The following is a 16,824-nucleotide window of genomic DNA, read 5'->3' on the forward strand; positions in this document are numbered from 1 at the left end:
TATTAAGCAAAAAGCAAGTTTCTTTTCCTTTTCAAGTGTCACACGTGCCATAGTCAAAGACATAAATTGACATTTCTTAATAATTTTTATTGTTAGTTGTATTTTATTGTTAAGTCAAAAGTGCAGCATTTTAGATGCAACTGCAACAAGTCATGAAAAAGCTTGTTTTTCTCATGGCTTTGTCTGAAAATTATTTCCTTCGGTTATTTCTTCAGACAATCAAAGACCTTGCATGAAGGCTAGGGGTCTAATTAGGTCATTTATGACAGCAATGGAGATAAAAAGAAACAGCAAAGATACAGAGCTCAAGTTTGGTGATCTTTGGCTTTCTGTACTGTGAGCCAAGGGAAAATAATGTTAGTCCTTCCAGGCTAATTTAATAAAGATTGTGCTTGTAACTCATGAAGACCATCTTTTGCAATATGAATTTAATAAGTAAACAGAAGAACACAGAAGATATCTGTGAGGGCTTTTGATAAATGCAGGTCAATATCAGTAATAGGTTTACTTTTTTTTCTAAATATAGCTATAACAACTTCCTTAATAGCTAATACTGCTCATAACAGAAAATTCTAAAATCCACAGAACCTTGTCTTAGTTTCAATAATAAATATTTGTTAAAAATAAACAGATCCTTATTCTAGTTTCTATAGTAAATAAAGTCTATTAAATTCACTGTATATGGAGTCTTGTCTCTGTTAAGTTTCTGCAGCATATCTACTAAAATTCATTTCACAGTAAATACATATAGTAGATGTGTTCCACTTTTTATTTTCTGCCTGTCTGAAATATTGTGACATGTATAATTCAAATACAACCTGGAATGCAAAATAGACTCTCCCACTGCAAAAAATAAAGAGCCTCTGGGAAAATGAGTAATGAAATAAGTTTTTTTTTTTTTTTTACTTATTTTTCCTAGGTGCTTAATTTACATTTTTTTATGGTTTAATAAACAAGTTATCCCAGGTTGAAGTGGTGTAGGTGCAGCTCGTAGTTTGGGTAATTCATCAACCTACATTCTGGTGAAATTAATTCCCCCAGGCTGAATATTGTGTATGTGTGTGTTCACCTCTATAAATATTTCTAGTCTCTGTGCATGTCTGCCTGTACAGTTCTGGTAGCATCTGGGAGTAGCAGCTTTGTGAGCACTTGGATTTCTGAACAAAAGCAGCTGAAAAACGGATGATGCTGTTGAGGCTGGAGCTATCTAGTTCAGACCGGTAGCAGTTAGCAGAGTTAAAGAGAGGAGGGGGAATACGGGGGATAGATAAGCTTTGCCATTGGATCTTGGCTCCTACATTCAAGAAAACAACTGCAGGGTTTGGTATGCTAGAAAAATTGAGACAAGCTGATATGTGTCAACAAATAATTATTACTGTTATTATTATCAATGTTATTAACCACAATAATCATCATCATCATCATCATCCAGCTAAACAAAGAATTTCTAGTAAGCTTATACTAGGACAGTAAACATTTTTCAGCATTTGTTGTCTAATTAAATGTTAAACATGATGCCTTCAGTTTCTGTAAAAAGCTTCTATATGATGCTGTCTTCACATTGCGTGAAGGATTTTATGCAATTAAAATGTGTATCTTTTATGCATCAGCTGGTTTGAACAGCTAGACTGCTTCTGTATGCCTCTTTATTTCATATATTCTGTATGTTTGTGTGTGTGTATGCAGAAAAATGTGTATGTTCACTGTGTTTAATGTAATGTGTTCTATGCTGTGGTCTGCTGGGCTAGTAATACTAGCTCAGGCAATGCCAGACACCTTAATAAATGGATCAATAAGGTCACATGTACTGTATTACTAGAGTGGAAAAAAATAGGAGCAATATCAGTAAAATTAGATACCATTAAAACTAATATTGCAAATCCTCACTGTGACATGTTGGTAGTTTCATTTGCTTGCACCCACCACACGGTATAGTAACATCCTTCCATTCTTAACCGTAGTGTTATATAACAGACACATTGGGACAGCAGTAATATTTCTTCAGAGACTCTAAAGATTAAATCTGTGGTTCTCAAAATCAGTCCTAGGGAATCCCTGTGGTTGCAGGTTTGTGTTTAACCAGTTTCACAATCAGTGAATCATTTTACCTCTAATTGATCTCATTTAATTAGAAGCTCTTTGTTTCTCTTCTGTTATTTTACAAAAGAACAACAGTGTTATTTTTATGTTTATTAGACCTTTAGAAATATTTGTAGTTTTGCTTTAAATTTGAATGGTTAACTCTCCTTTGTTGTTTTCCTATTAATTGGATCTGTTTCTCTCAATTATATCCTGATAATGACAAATAACAAGGAGCAGAGCAATGAGATGGGCAGATGACCCTGAATAATGAAAGGCTGTAAGTAAGCATAAGCCCCAATACTGAAGTCATTAAGAAATAAAGAGTTAAATAACTAGAACACCTGGAAAAGAAAAATGAAAATCTTAAAAACCACTAAGTTATCCCAATGTAGCATACATAAATGCTAATAACAATTCATAAACTTAGTTTTGTATTTTCTGCATTGACCCCAAAATATAGAAACTGGGAAATCTGCTTAATTGAAAACATTGGTGGAAACAAAAACTAACAGCCACTAGGGGTGCCCAAGACTTAACTTAACAACTGCATTAAATGGATACTACATAATGTGTTTCAGTTCTGTTTTGGGTTGCATTTTGATTTCACTTGCTTGTGCTGTCTGTATGCATGTAATGTTAATATCAGAAGCCAGTGCCAGGGTTTGGAATTCAGGCAGAGTGCCATTTTGGCAGCAGGCACGTACTGTATAGAGCACATCCAGTCGGACCAGAACTAACTGAAGCAAATTTGAACTGAACTCGATAATCTTTCTTTGCCTGAAGTGTTACTTGTTGCAGGAATAGCAAGACTGTTTTAATGAATTTTACAGCATAAGGTGATGTGGTTTACCATTTCCAGCATACTATATAGTTTTAAACCTACTAAGCTGAAATTCATAGTGGCAGGGGACAACACCTGTTCTGGTAGCATCAGGTAAAATTCACACTAGAACACACTGAGGCCCTGCTCAGCTGGCTAATTTACTATTGTCCGTTCACCTAACATGTACGGTGTGTCTTTGGGATATGGACGAGAGAAGCCTGAGAAAAAATCATGAAGTTCATGAAACAACATGCAAACTCCACATGACATCAATTGTGTACAGAATTCAAACCCAAAATGCTTCTCAAATGGTCGTTTTTTTCATTTACTATCTATTTTTAAAAAAAATTGTGATTCGAGCAGATTACCATGGGAGAATCAATGCATTATGCTTTCTTTTGAGAGGTTTTGTATTTTTATTTGTCCCTAGTGTGTGCTTGGTGTGTTTGTATGTGTGTGTGCGCATGCCCTGCAGTGGGCTGGCACCCTGCCCTGGGTTTGTTTCCTGCCTTGCGCCCTGTGTTGGCTGGGATTGGCTCCAGCAGACCCCCATGACCCTGTAGTTAGGATATAGCGGGTTGGATAATGGATGGATGGATGGACAACACAAATAGTGAAGCTAGCTTATCATACGTTATGGAACATTGCAAATTATTAGTCATCATTGCCTGATTTTCCATGCTATCAGCTCATTAATGGCATGAATGATGAGTCAGTATTGTTGCCACTGTAGCTATGTATATTTTTTTAAAGTTTTTTTTTTTCTTATTTTATTCAACCAACATACCATTTTCTTACTTTTGCCTCATCCAATTCTGCTGTCTTTATTAGTTAGTGTACTGCTCACTAAAGCAATCCTTAAACTGAGTTTTTCAGACCTGGAGACTCCTTTTAACTTAAAGATATTGCAGTTATAAAAATAACATGACAACAGTACAGACAATAGCTCAATGCAAAAATACATACAGTTTTTAAGCTAATGATTTAAGATAGAATCCAGTTTGTTTTTCGACTATACTGTATTCAGTTGTTTTGTTTGGTAACAGAAAGTCATATTACTACAGAATTTAAAAAGGAGAATGCTACTGTATATTATTTGGGTAGTCTGCAAACCAGAAAACACAAATCATGAAAATACTCCTAAAATATTAATTTATTGCACCCACCAATGCACCCGTTTTCCACACAGTCCACTTTTAACATTAAGGGAAGTCAAAACCTATAGGACAGATTCTCTAGTCCTTCATAGTGCACACTTGTATATCCATGTTCTCTCATACCATGTCAGGCAGACATACACGTATGTGTTTGTGATGTGCAATCTTTTTGAGAAGTAGATGTAAAAATGATAAAACTGTGCCAGTTATATTGTGGTTGGTTCCGATTTTTCAGACATTCTCCTCAGTTTATCTACTATACATTTAAATTGTACTAACTGTGCTACCCATTCTAAGACAGATTGAAATCTGAGCAATCAGTTTTTAATATCTGGAAAAAATTTGGAATTAACTTGCTTAGAGATCTTTATATAGACAACGTCTTTGCATCCTATGAACAATTACATTCCAAATTTAACATTCCAGCTACACATTTCTTTCACTATCTTCAAATCAGGAACTTTGTTAAACAGAACCTTCCAGATTTTCCTCATCTGGCACCCTCATCCATGCTGGAAAAAATATTGCTCAATCTCAAGGACTTAGACACCATCTCTACAATATATAAAATCATTTTACAATCCCTCCCTTTCAAAGATCCAAGAGGACACTGGGAAAAAGATCTCTCAATTAATATATCAGAAAAGGAGTGGAAAGCAGCAATGCAGAGAATTCACTCGAGCTCCATATGCGCAAAGCATACAATTATACAACTTAAAATTATATATCGAGCACATCTGTCTCGACTAAAACTCTCCAAAATGTTTCCAGGGCATGATCCAACCTGTGAACACTGCAACCAAGTCCCAGCCTCACTGGGTCACATGTTCTGGGCCTGCACCAAATGAACATTATTCTGGACAAAAATTTTTAATTACCCCTCAGACAGCCTTGGTCTCACAATCCCTCCTAACCCATTAACAGCTGTGTTTGGGGTTCTTCCAGAGGGGTTTAAAGTGGAGAAAGACAAACAAATTGTGATTGCATTCACTACACTGTTGGCACGCAGACTTATTGTGATAAACTGGAAGAACCCAAACTCTCCTCTTTTAAGTTAGTGGGAAACCGATGTGTTATACTATTTGAAATTGGAAAAAATCAAATTCTCAGTTAGAGGATCTGTACAGATTTTTTTCAAAACATGGCAGGATCTAATCAGTAATATTTTAAAATAAGCTCATAAAGCACAGAGAATTTATTAATTTAGGTATGTTTATAAGCCTTAAATTTCACGCTGTTTGGCTTGCTGTCTCTGTCAGGGGTGGGGATCGATTTGTCCTTAACTCAATTTTTCTTTTTGTAAAAACTTGATTGATTTGTATGGATTGCAATAAAATGAATTAAAAAAAAAAAGAAATCTGAGTAATCAACGTAGACCTCATTGTTAATGTTTTCAGTGCACAATGCATTACATATGTCTTGGTTATTTGCCATTTTGGTATGGGAATCGTAAAAACAGTGTTAATGTTTGTGATGCACCATCTATTGGAATGACAAATGTAATACAATTGCTAAAAATGTTAGTGATGCCATCTTTTGGAATGACAGAGACATACAGTAGAAACCGGATGGGCACACAGACACTTACAATTTTATTAAGGTTGATTACATTGTCATGCTAATAATAGAAACACCTTTAGACTTTTTTCACAGACAATGCATGTTGGGACAATAAAAAGACTTTGAGGTTCACCATGGTTGTCACCATATAATCCTGTAAGCAAAGGATGAAAGAAAAGCAAAAGGAGTGGAAAGCTTGTGTTTTAATCATGCCAGTGTTTCCTTTTCTTGTTTATCAATACTGATGCTATTCTCTTACTTCTTTCGGGAAATATACTCTGAATACAGTGATATTGATAGGTCAGTGATAGGCTCAGAGGAATTCTTCTGCCAACTTCTGAAGAAGAAAAGAGTGAGGTTGGGGTGTCACCTCTGAGTTCAAATAAGACTAAGGGAGAGGCCCACACATAACACATATTTAGTAATTTTGCAGCACAATAATAATTGGTGGCATTATATTTAGTGCTGAAGTTTCACTGCTCTGGATTTCTTTATTGAAATCTGTGTTGTCACTTCTTTATATGGGTTTTATGCAAGTTTTTTTTTCTTTTTTTATTCTCTGGGTGCTCCAGTTTTCCTTGCACATACCAAAGATCTGCAAGTTGGGCTGATTGGTAAGTTTTGTGTGAGTAAATCCTACAATGTCCTGGCACCATGTTTTTAATTTAATACTGAGGATGACACAATACAAACCCCTCTGTTATTTATATATGTGAATATCCAAAACATTTAAAAAAATTAACCTTGCTTGGCAAAACTGCAGAGTGAGTTCTTCTCTCCAGCTTTGACTTTTTGTATCCCTTGATATTTTTCAAATCAGTCTTGATTTGAGTGTTTGGGCTTATTTACATAAAAATAACATTTACTATATATTTCGATCAGTTAGCACAATTTGATGGCGTAGGCATATTATCTGCTGGAGAAACGTATCAGGATTTGATTGTGAAGGTTCAGATAAGCGGTTTAAATTTGGACCAGATTTACTAAAGTGTTGCAATAAACACCTGTTTGTTATCTAATGGAATATCACACAATTATTCATTACACAGGTAAAAAATAATAATTTGCTCTTACATTGTCATTTAAGTGTATTTGTGAAATGCTTGCTGCTCCGACTGCGACTCTCGGAGGCACAGATTCAGATGTACATTATGCTGTGATTCCTCTGTGAGCAGGACACAGGTCACTAAACCGTAGATGGTGTGCCACTTGCTCACAGATTCCTCTAACAAACGCCTCCTTATCTGCCATCAGAGCCCTAACAGCCATCCTTCTCAGTTCCCAGTACAGACCAGAGTTGCCATCAAGCTGTGCACTGCTGCTCCTCTCAATGATATCTAGAGTGCCCTGCGAGATGAAACACCTCCTTCTGGGAACAATGGTAACACCAACACAACCCTTAGCAACCTTCAGGGTCTTGTCACAGAAGTTCTCCCACATCACATTAGGATTGGTCAAATCTGGAGGTTCCTCACACAAACTGCATATATTGTAAACTCATCAGAGACTGCCTTATCCTGCAGCCCAGCCTCATTTTTCTAGTAGGTGGTAACCTACAGGACCTAAGCTAGATCTTCAGAGTAGCAACAACAAGTTTGTGGTCAGAATTCACAAACTAGTTACTTCAGTAGACCCTGAAGTTTTGTAAGAGCCTTCAGCATCTGCCCACGAGAAGTACTAAGTCCAACGATGCAGCTCAGGGCACTGGAACCAGGATCCAGCAATTAGCTGCCCCTGACCTTTTGCAAAGTCAAAGAACATGGCGCCACTTTCACCTCGGTCATGAGACCCATGGGGACCAAGGCAATCCTCATAGCCAGCCCTGTCAGTGCCAGTGGTTGCATTGAAGTCACCCATGATCAGGGGAGAATCATCTCGTGGGCACCTATCAACCACCAAGCAGTCAGAGCATACACTGAAACAACAGACAAGGCACCCAGAGAGTGCTGTAATCTGAGTCTCATAATACACTCGTTGAAAGGATTGACATCAGACACACATCCGAATCTGTTACTTGGAGAGTTGCAGTCAGAGCAGCTGATAGAATGGTCCTTATGGATGACACTTCAGTTTTCACCTGCTGGGCTGGCTACTTTGAGCAGCTGTTTAGAGCTGATCCTCCAGCTAGGATGTTGGATATCTCTGGGCCCATGGTTCTTGAGGCAGATCCTCCAATTGGCTGTGAACCACCCAATCTCACTGAGATTGCACAGGTTGTGAACCAGCTGAGGGTAGGGAAGGCTGCAGGGATCTATGGTATCTGTGGTAAACTTCTCCAGACTGGTGATAAGGCTGTCCTCCTCGCATTGCAAGCAATCTTTGCATCTGTTTAGGAGGCATCATCCCAACACACTTGAAAAATGGAACTTGTCATTCCTATCTGGAAAGGGAAGGATGATCACCTGGATTGCAGAAACTATAGGGGAATAACACTGCTCTCAGTACTGGGTAACATCCTCCTCAATAGGATTCGTGATCACTTGCTCACCTACCAGCGACTGGAGAAGTCTGATTTTACCCCCAAGAAGTCTACTATTGATCACATCCTGGCACTGAGGGTTCTCATGGAGCACAAACATGAATATTGGCAGAGTTTCTTTGCAACCTTTGTTGATTTTCATAAAGCGTTTGACTCAGTTGATCAAGCTACGCTGTGGGACATTCTGAGACTTTGCGGTTTCCCCTCAAAATTGCTGAATATCATGGCCAGCCTGTACACTGGTACTGTGAATGCTGTGCAGAGGAGGCAGAATCTCTGTGTTTTTCCTAGTTCATTCTGGGTTCATCAGGGGTGTGTTCTTGCTCCTACTCTGTTCAGTGCTTGCATGGACTGGGTGTTCGGCAAGGTTGTGGGGCCTAGTGGCTGTGGGGCATCTGTTAGCAAAGAAAGATTCACTGATCTTGATTTTGCTGACAATGCTGTGATCTTCGCAGAGTCAATGGAGGCCCTGATCAAGGCTGGATAAAAAACAAGATCCAGGCCTTTAATGACCTCTTAGCTATAGCCATCAGCAGTATGTCAGTCTGCAGAGCAGAAAGAGTGTCTACCTTGTCAAGAGGTTTACTTACATCGGCAGTGACATTCCTGTCTCTGGTGACTGTTCCTATGAAGTCAGTATATGGATTGGGAGAGGATGGGGCATCATAAGGTCACTGGAAAGGTGTATGTGGCACTCCCGATATCTATGCAAAAAGACGAAGGTCCAAGTCTTTAGAGTCCTGGTGCTTCCTGTCTTGCTATATGGTTGCAAGACATGGATGCTATCCAATGACCTGGGATGAAGATTGGACTTCTTTGGTATTGTGTCTCTTTGGAGAATCTCTGGGTTTGACTGGTTTGACTTTGTGTCAAATGAGCGGTTACTCATGGAGTCACGAATGAGGCACTTTACCTGCATTGTGAGGGAGCATCGGTTGCAGCACTACAACCATGTAGTGTGATTCCCTGAGGGTGATCTGGCTTGCAAGATCCTCATTGTTGAGGACCCGAGTGGTTGGACCAGGTCAAGGGGATCCCCACGTAACACCTGGCTGTGGCAGATATAGGATAATTTCTGGAGGGAGGGACTGGACTGCATGTCTGCCTACGGGGTTGCCAACTAGGATCCCGAGTTGTTACGTCATGTGGTGGTTGCGGTAATGCGCTTTACCGGTGCATGTTCCCCAGCTTGACCTGACCTGACTGTGAAATGTTTGATAAATGGACTGTGCTTGCAATAAATGATAAGTGTGCCTTTATTATCAATTTTAGGGAAGGACAGCTGTAACTCAAGTTCTGAAACTGACAAGAAGCATTACACTAATGAACTTATATTAGTTATATTTACATTAATTTAACTTGTATTGCTCCTTTTCTTTAAAGACAAATTAGTTTCCCAGTTAAGTGGCACAGTGAGTAGCCCTACATCTGGCAGCTCCACATTGTCTGCATGGCTTTTTCTTTAGTTACTTTAGTTTTCTTTGAATATCTGATAACAAGACTATTTTGACTGCTGATTCTGTATCACCTCTTTTTGAGTATGTGTTTATCCTTTAATGGACTGATCCAAGTTGGCGCCTGCCATATACCCATTGCCATGAAGAGAATTTGTGAACCCTGCACTCCTACAACAGCACTATATTAAATTAACAAAATGGGAGAATGGATGATGTCCCAAACAACTCACTAACTCATTCCAAATTGTATCTTTAAAGACCAAAACAGCAGTGTCAGTATTATTTCCTTCACAAAATTAAACATTAATATATTGTCTCTGTTTTGATAGTTACTTCTTATTGTCTCTTATATTTAATGCTATTTACAAAAAAGTCAGTAAAAATAAGAATTGCCTAGATTCTCTAAAATATATTACTTTAGTAGGTGATCCAATATATGCCAATAAATATTTTACAAAAAGTTGTCTTATTTACTGTATACTGCTATAATTCATTACGGAAATCTTGCAGCAGAAATACATAAATAAATTTACATCTTGCAAAAAAGGGCATAATGTTAAATTTTAACATTGTGTGTCAGTAATTTATATTTAGATGTTAAGCAGCAAAATTTAAGTTTGTGGGTTGCATGGTTAATTCTTAGGCAAAGCAACATTTGTGCCATCAAGATACGGTGCTAAGAAGCCAATGTCAAATCGCTAAGGTCAGTGTCATGATTGGAAACCACCATCACCTGCTCTACAATTTCACTCTGCACTGTAGCCGCTGAATTGTCCTTTTGGGAAGTTTTCAATTAAAACAGAACATTCTCAATCCCGTTTAAGTCAGTTTAGATTAATGACAGAGGCTATATTGACAGCACAGATGTAGAGGCAGTAATCAAGCATCCACAAAGTCAATTTAACATCGCCAGAAGGGGCTGTGCGAGGCATAAACCACTGCTTGCAGAAAAACCCAAACAGTCTTTTCAAGAATATAAAAAATTCATGCAGATATTGTCCAGATACATGATTTGAGCCCAGAACTTATGATGCATAAAGCAGCAGCTCCAACCACTGCACCACATAGTTATCAGCATTAAGATGCCACTATCAATGGATTTATAACAATTCTAAAGACAGCATGGAAGTCTTATATACTCTTAGCTGGTGTGACTTCTGGTGCTGCTTAAGGTGGGGACACCCACTAATTTTCAGAACAAACCATAGCCTATGGTGTTCCTTAGTACAAATGAAGAATCTGTGCAAAATTTGGAAGAAAACATTGTACGCTATGGATTTGTATGCTGGATGAACATACACACACAAAACCACACATTCAACTTTATACAGTATATTAAGTGTATGATGAATTTTCTAGTTATAATGTGAACAGATTTTTGCTTGAAAATGATTCCTTTCTCAAAAGTTGTACACTAAGCATGGATGTGTACTAGGCATTAACAGCTTTGCATGTATGAATTCTTCAACTTTGACATCTGAAAAGCTGACAAAGTCCAAATTTGAAATGACTGTTGGGTTTTGAATTTTATACTGTGAAAGGTTTGTTAAAGTTTGTCATTTGCTTTCTTAAATATACAGACGTCAGTTTGGGAAATGGCTTTGATAACATTTTTTATGTATACTTTAGCTTGCATTTTAAGCGTAGGTTGCGCTGTAACTGATACATATATCAACAAAAAGTGCAATCAGTTTTCAGCCCACTGTTGCCATTGTAATGAAGGTGCAAAGTTGGCAGTTGTGCATATCTAATCATGTAGAATGTGTGAAAGGTGTCGCCTGGCAGTTCTTTACAAACTGTGATTATAGAGCTTGATCAAAATAATATAGATGCTTAACATTTTCCGTTTCTAAGTGGGTGGGTGTGTGTGTGACTGATATTATTGATAAAATCTGACTTTATTAGAAAGTAGCATACGCCTGTATGTACCATTAAAGGACACAATCTGGTGTAAGCTGTTGCGTTATACTTCTTCCCTCCTGGGATATGGATTAACACAGATATTATTTCTGATTTAGTCCCAAAATACAAAAATATATAAACAGTTGCTCTTTCGCTCATCTATCAATTTATTGTTGAGAGTGCTTATTCTGATTTAGAATTCTGGGGGCTAAAGTCTACTCCAACAACACAAGTGACAAGGTAGAAACTAGCCCTGGACATGGAACAAGTTCAGCAACACTGAGACAATTTGGAATTGCCAGTCAACATAACACATACACATGTTTGGGGTTGTTGGGGGAGGAACATAGTCTACTTGTCAAAAAACTCCACACAAAGAACTTTTGGACGCCTGCTTTTGACTCTGGATACTGTATTTGTGATTTAGGAGAGCTGTATTTTAACTCAGTATGGGCATGATAATAATTTCATAATTTTCAATGACTGGGCTTGACTTGCTCATTTATAAATTAATTGGTTTTACTCATGGTTGAAGGTGGATGGATAGAAAGATGGAAAGCTAAATATCATTCTGAAAGTCACAGCCTATCTGAGATGTATCAAAGATCAGCTCTGCATAAGTGTGTGCTAATCTTTGGTCTACATAGTAGTAAATAATTTGATTATTAATTAGTAGTTTTAACGTAGAGTTAGTTGGCAAAAAAGTGTGTATTGTTGAAATAATATTATCATACTAACACCATAGTACTGTAACATCATTTCTTTGCATGTTTAGGTATTGGAATAAACAAATACGTATTAGGCTATTGTAAAAGATAGCCCCAGACACAGACAGACACTGAGACCGCTAGATGTCCAAACCACACACGTTTTATTTTACAGTTCAGCATACTCACAGTGTCCATGCAACAATGCAACAAACACCTTTTCAGTCCGTTTCTCTTCCTTCTGGACTTCTCCGGCCACCTTTTCTCCAGTCCTCCCGAGCAATGCCTTCTTCCTCCCGACTCTGCTCAAGGGAGGTGGCCTCTTTTATAATCACCCAGATGAGCTCCAGGTGCTCTCTGATGAACCTCTGGCAGCACTTCCTGGTGTGGTGGAAGTGCTGCATGAGCACCTAGAAGCACTTTGTGGTGTCCCTGGAATTCGTTCCACCAGTACTTCTGGGTGTGGCAGAAGTGCTGGCATCCAGGGCTCCACAAATCTCCAGGCACCCCCCGGTGGTGACCACGGGTCCAAATAGGGTTGAGCTTCCATGCTTGGTTCCCGTGTCCCCCATACAGACCAGGACAGCGGCCCTCTCTTGGTCCAGAGGAAGTATAATCCTTCTCCCGGTCCTTCCAGGTGTCTCGGCTGGGCATAAACCCCCAGTCGACCTCCACACTACAGTATATGCAATCTCCCTACATCATTTATAAAGATGCTACTGACCTTGAATTGCAGCAATAGTTAATCCTGGTATAGTTTAATAGACATCAACTTGCATTGAATTATTTGCCATACTATTTTTTTCTAAACAACTAACATTCAGCACTGAATATTAAAGTTAAAACCTATCTTGGAAGATAATTTTACCTTAATATTTATGTATTTCTAAACTGTATGTATTTATGTCTTTAATTGTGTGACAGAATATACATATTTGATACACATAGTGAAAGCCTTATATAAATAATATTTTTGTCATTCATAACAGATATTCTTAAAAAGTGAACAGGTTGCACTAGTTAAATATACTGTACTCTTATGGATGATTTAATCCATATACTTCTATAGATGATGTTAGATGTAAACAAAAAAATTAAAGTAAACCAAAATATTCTAATCTTTGGGCTGGGTTTCTGTAAGCTTTGAAAAAAAAAACGTAGCACAGTCTCAAGGGCATGGAGGAGATAGGCAGGTATTCTAGTTAAGCTGGACTGGGTCGTAGAAGGTCCTTAACCCATCAGCAGGACTGGTATCTGCTCCTTTGGGCAAGGAGCAACAGGATGAGCACTGCTGGAGCCCTACAGAATGACCTCCAGCAGGACACTGGTGTGAATGTCTCTGACCAAACAATTAGAAACAGACTCCATAAGGGTAGACTGAGGGCCCGACACCCTCTAGTAGGCCCTGTACTCACTGCCCAGCACTGTGGAGCTTGATTGGCATTTGCCATAGAATAACAGAATTGGCAGGTCCATCATGGGTGCCCTGTGCTTTTCACAGATGAGAGCAGGTTCACCCTGAGCACATGTGACAGGCATGAAAGGGTATGGAGCAGCCATGGAGAATGTTTTGCTGCCTGTAATATCGTTCAGCATGACTGGTTTGGTGGTGGGTCAGTGATGGGCTGGGAAGGCATATCCATGGAGGCACAGTACAGGCTAGACAACAGCACCTTGACTGCCATTAGGTATTGGGATGAAATCCTTGGACCCATTCTCAGACCCTATGCTGGTGCAGTGGGTCCTAGGCTCCTCCTGGTGCATGGCAATGCCCGGCCTCATGTGGTGAGAATACGCATGCAGTTCCTGGAGGATGAAGGAATAGATGCCATTGACTGGCCCCGACGCTCACCTGACCTAAATGCAATAGAACAACTCTGGGACATTATGTTTTGGCCCATCCGATGCCACCAGGTTACACCTCAGACTGTCCAGGAGTTCAGTGATGTCCTGGTCTAGATCTGGGAGGAGATCCCCTAGGATACCATCTGTCGTTTCATTAGGAGCATGCCCTGATGTTGTCAGGCATGCATACAAGCACATGGGGGCCATACAAACTACTGTGTACAATTTTGAGTTGCTGCAATGAAATTTCAGTAAAATGGACTAGCCTGAAGGAGCATTTTTTCATTTTAATTTTTGGGGTGTCTTTGAATTCAGCCCTCTGTAGATTGATGATTTTCATTTCCATCAAATGATGTGGCATCCTTTCATTCCTAACACATTACCCAGTCCATATCAGTATAGATATCCAGCATGATTTTTTTGTCCGTTGAGATCTGATGTGTTTTCAAAGTTTTCCTTTAATTTTTCTAGCAGTTTATATGTAGATATGCAATTGTTTTCACCAATCCAGCTAAAAAATGTTGAGTGAATACAAACTTTTGTGAAATGGTACTATGGACTGGTAAATTATTGTAGTTTTGGCAAAGTAAAAAATAATATGTAGATAAATAGAAAATCATTGGATTGAAAGACAAGTTAGTACACTTTCTAGAGTGATTGAAAAAGTGAGATTTAACAGAGCAGAATGCTCTACGAGAAGAAGGTTAAAGGCTTATGTTGACTCTTTAGATAAATAGAAATGAATGTCAAAACAAGTACAGTACTACTGCAGTTACTAAAAATAACAATTTGATGAGCAGAGGGTGATTATTCTACTATAAAACGTATGAAAATCGGCCAAAATACATGTAGAAAAAGACATGCATCTCAGTAGCATATGTTGTGATGCTGAGTGTTCTAAATATATTTGTTGCCTTTTATAATGTGTGTTTTTTTCTATCTTCTTTAATTTTTAAGACTGCAAATTTCAATGAAATGCTTAAAATATCCTACAGGATGAGGTCATAGAATTTCAACTCAACAAAAGATCACTGTGTCATGATGGATGATATGTCAGGAAATCATCTTTTTTTTCCAAAATGTCTTCATTTTGTTGGTTGCCTTTTTATTGCAATAGCTAACAGTTATACTTCACAGCTACTGGTACCTCACATCAGTTCCCAGAGTTTTCCAGGTCTTTCAGGGGCACATAGCTTTTCTGTAGCTATTACAGTATCCTTCCCATTCCAATCACATGCACGTAGGCTATTCACTTATAACAAATGTTAGGAAATAACAGGAGTGTTATAAGAGGCACAACTTATTACAGTGATTGACTATTATGGATACCAGGTGAGTGTGGCAGACTAATGTTAAATCATAGTGTCAGTGAAATAGTCAGTCATTACAATCTGCAGAAAATGGAATTGTGAGGGTGGTTTACTGTAAGGTTAGTACTGAGTAAATGTTCATAATGGTATACATGTCACAGAGTACCTCATTTACTGTATATCTAGATAATGTTTTGTTTCGCTTGCTTACATTTTATACTTTTACAGTTAGGAAGACCATTTAACCTACCTGCTATGGCTTAAAGTATCAGGAGGTGTGAGATGCTGATACTATGGTTCTCTTCCCTTTGCACTCAAGCATCTGGGATACAGTCTACTGGTGTTTCATTATCTTGTATTGGGGATATGTTTGCTATCAGTAGTGACTATTGGAGGTGAAAAAGTGTAAAATATACAAGTTGATATAACCACTGTCAATGTACAGTTGAAACTGTAAAGTAATTCTTAGTTGAAGGCTCACAAAACATTTCTCTGTTTTAAGAAAGATGAGTTTGCAGATTCACCAATAGTTTTCAATGGGAGATTTTGAATTTAAAAACTTTTTGGAGCATGATCTGTTTGGGATCTCTCAACAAAAATTGAACTGTTTGGATAATTTTTTTTTTATGAATAAGTGTGTCACATTTTAATGGAATCAGTCCACAGAGGGCTATATTGTTTGATGCAGACAGACAGACAGACAGACAGATATTATTGTAATAAGTGCCGCTCACATTATACGCAACACACAACTAACAAGGGTCTTTGCCTGTAAGTGTTAGGCATGTTAAGTAAGAATTTGTCAAATCAGATACAGCTTTTCCAAAGCATATATATATATATACCGTATGTGTGTGTATATATATATATATATATATATATATATATATATATATATATATATATATATATATATATATATATATATATATATATATATATATATATATATATATATATATATATATATATATACATATATATATATATATATATATATATATATATATATATATATATATATATATATATATATATATATATATATATATATATATATACATATATATATATATATACTGTATATATATATTAAACAATCAACTGTTTGTGGTAAAGGCTGTATCTCTTTCTTTAGGAGCTTCATATTGAGGTCTACAAGTTAAAAACAATTATCTTAAGCCAACAATACAAACCAAGGCTATAAAAAGTCCTAAAGAAATATACCCCTTGGCAGCCGTTGGTGTTCTATTAGAAGCTTACCCACTCATTGCTCTGTTGGGGTTCATACTGGAGGAAGTCTCTTTTGTGTTTTGGATACATTTTTTTGATGAATAAGTGTGTCACATTTCAATGGAATCAGTCCACAGAGGGCTATGTTGTTTCATGCAGACAGACAGACAGATAGATATGGTTATTGTAATAAGTGCTGCTCACATTATACGTAACACACAACTAACAAGGGTCTTTACCTGTAAGTGTTAGGCATGTTATGTAAGAAT

At 37.8% G+C, this 16,824-nt stretch overlaps 1 protein-coding gene across 1 annotated transcript in view; it reads left to right on the top strand.

The window, feature by feature from the left end:
• Positions 1-16,824, top strand: part of adgrv1 (adhesion G protein-coupled receptor V1) — a 669,968-nt gene that overhangs the window by 488,714 nt on the left and 164,430 nt on the right. The gene's annotated exons all lie outside the window — the stretch shown is intronic.

The sequence above is a fragment of the Polypterus senegalus genome, chromosome 7 (assembly GCF_016835505.1).
Source record: "Polypterus senegalus isolate Bchr_013 chromosome 7, ASM1683550v1, whole genome shotgun sequence".
Taxonomy (NCBI): domain Eukaryota; kingdom Metazoa; phylum Chordata; class Cladistia; order Polypteriformes; family Polypteridae; genus Polypterus; species Polypterus senegalus.